The sequence below is a fragment of the Cupressus sempervirens genome, chromosome 10 (assembly GCF_028749045.1).
Source record: "Cupressus sempervirens isolate cs-2001-9-10 chromosome 10, ASM2874904v1, whole genome shotgun sequence".
Lineage (NCBI taxonomy): Eukaryota > Viridiplantae > Streptophyta > Pinopsida > Cupressales > Cupressaceae > Cupressus > Cupressus sempervirens.
The window spans coordinates 248,279,196-248,282,035 of NC_143127.1; the positions used below are offsets into that span (position 1 = coordinate 248,279,196).

The 2,840-nt window shown below is 37.2% G+C and overlaps 1 pseudogene; it reads right to left on the reverse strand.

The window, feature by feature from the left end:
• Positions 1-783: 783 nt before the first annotated feature.
• On the reverse strand, positions 784-2,034 carry LOC149533560 (purine permease 1 pseudogene; annotated as a pseudogene).
• Positions 2,035-2,840: the final 806 nt, after the last annotated feature.

Here is a 2,840-nt window from a genome sequence, read left to right on the forward strand (position 1 = left end):
ATACATGAAAAGCCCAACCAAAAAAAGAAATATTCCAACTAGAAATTAATTCCACAATTCAGCAACAGAGATTCCCTAACCAAAGAAGATACTCAAATACTTTATTCTTTCAATATATATTTAATCTATTCGTGCCTTATTCAAGAATATTAATGTGCAATATCATATGCACATACACCAAGAATGAGTATATTCAATTATTTGTAAAAACATGCTATATGTTTCATTCTGCCCCTGTAAATTCAAATACAATTTTGAATTTATGAAAGATGCTGATGTACCCATTGCATAGGAGGGTAAGATACTCGTATATTAATTTTTATAAAGGTACAATTACTCATAAATTATTTTTAATAAATAGCCCACCTATAATGGAAATCTAGCTTGGACAATCCAAAGAAGATGGATAAAACAAATAGAAACTTGATCGAGCAACGAAACTATCTTTTATTTATCTTGGTCAGAAATATACGCTATTGTTTAGGGTTTTCTTCTTCTTGGGAGCTGTAACAGGTGTGGATCGCATAAGTTTTAGTTTCTAACGGTTGTGTTGATGACCACAGCACAGATTGTGCATTTCTTTTGGTTTTCTGCTTCGCTCAATTATTTATCTGAAATGTCACAATCTTTCTTTTGCTCCCGCTGAATTGATTTTCTCTGCAATTTTGGGAAAATGATAAACACATTCTTCAAAATTGATGATAAATATTATAAAATCAAACGTGAAAGTAGTTATTAATAATTGGTAAATCAGATAGTGAAGTATGCAGTGCTGATCAAACTTTATAGACAATGATAACTGAAATTAATAGAACAAAGATCAATTTTAAAAGTAGCATTACCTGATTATGGAACTTCAGTATTAGAGGTATTCTCTTTAAAAGTCACCTCCAAAGATTTCACTTCCAAAGATTCTTCTTCCTTGTTCCCTGAGAATTCCAAAGATCTCACCTCCAGAGATTTCTTTCCCTTGATTCCTGAGAATTCACAGTCATAGCCATGAGTCTGTTTGTCCTTCAACTTTTTGACATCAGCTTGCTGTTTGGATTTCAAGTACTCCCCATATAAATATGAGGCGAAACCCCACAAAGCCATCACCAGAGCAAGGCCCTTCTGCCCACTGAAATTTTCATGGTATATAATAACTGCTAGCACTTGTGTCACTGGAATAAACAGAGTTTTGAGGATACCACTTAATAGAGAAGATGTTAAAAAGATGACACCAAACACACCAATGAAGAAGAGCTGCCATGAGATTGCATTCCAAACTAAACCAATGTAGAACTTAACTTCCCCAATATCAGATGCCTTCGCCTCACTTGCAACGGTCTCAAAATCCTTGTCCACTAACATTCCAATTGTGCAGAAAATAGTTGCGGAGAATGACATGATGAGCTGCATCTCCATAACCAGAGTATATGTCACTCTGCACTTGCTTCTCTTGTACACAAGCTCAATCATTGGAAGAACTAATCCATAGAGCCCAGCTGCACTAATTGTCAAAAGAAAACCAAAAATGTACTTTGCGCTTGTGATCTCTTTGGGTTTGTCACCCTTTGCTTGAAAGGCAAGCAAAACAGCGCCAAGGGTGAGCAAAATAACAGCATTGATTGAATAAGGGGTGAATTTCTGACGCACCAAGAGAAAAGCAAAGAGGGCATTGAAAGCAAGCTGAGTGGCATTCAACAAGGAGTATGTGGAGAGAGGAAGGTAAGAGACTCCCCATGCATCCATGTAATCAACCATCCCTGTTATCACCCCAATCGCACAGCAAGCAAGGAATTGATGGAAAGTAACATGTTGAAGATGTGGGTGCCTTTTGTATTGTATGAGGAGAGGCAGAATGAGAATGGGAAACCCTGCTGTTTCTAGCCAAGAACACAACCATCTACTAGAGCCACCATGGATGAAGTAAAACCTGAGTGACAATGGCCCTGCTGTTGTTCCAATGCACAAGGCCAAGCAGTTCAACACCACCACCGTCCACTCCATCAAGCTCTTCTTTTTCTCTTCTTGGCTCTCCTTCAGATCCATTGTTTCTGTATCTAAAGGAAGATAGGTTTATATACTTCGTGGTTTAAGCCTAATCAAGGATGGAGGGTGGTCCTAATACCCTCTATAGCCTACAGCAATGATGGATTTACAGCACTGATGGATTCAATCAATATGATTCAGGGATTCCTATAAACAGAGGATTCTCTTAGTTCTTGTCAACACTAAAAGGCCAGTAGTCCCCTGGCTATATAGCATGCTGAACCGTAACAAAGATCCATGCTTTTCCTTCAGTTGATCTCTAAGATGCCTATATTTCCACACTTAATTAATTATACCTGCCATAAAATATTCAGGCCCACGACAGCTACACAATCATATCTGTCACTCTGTATTTTCTTCGCTAATATTCTCCATCTCATAATGATACTATCAATTGTCTTAAAGGAAATGAAAACTCGGCATTTTCTGTAGTATGTTTCTGTGACATTTTGAGGGTTAGTGCAGTAATCAGACGCTAACAATAGCAGGGCTTTGGCATTAAGGCCTTTAAATGCTTGCTTTATTGGGCAAATAAGTAAATAAACACCACAAAAGCAGGGCAGACGCATGGGCTTCTTTTATTGCTGAAAAGTTTAAAGTCCAAAATCTTTTAAGTTGTTAAAACAATATAACCAAACTGACAAATGGGCATGTTCCTTCCCACAAAATCTGCTCTGTGAACAGTGTAGTCATTATAACATGGCTAAAAATGTTTTATAACTATACTTACCTTTTAACCACATACATAGCGACTTCCATCATGAACTCCAGGGCTGTATTTTTTTGATAATTATACCGCCATTAAA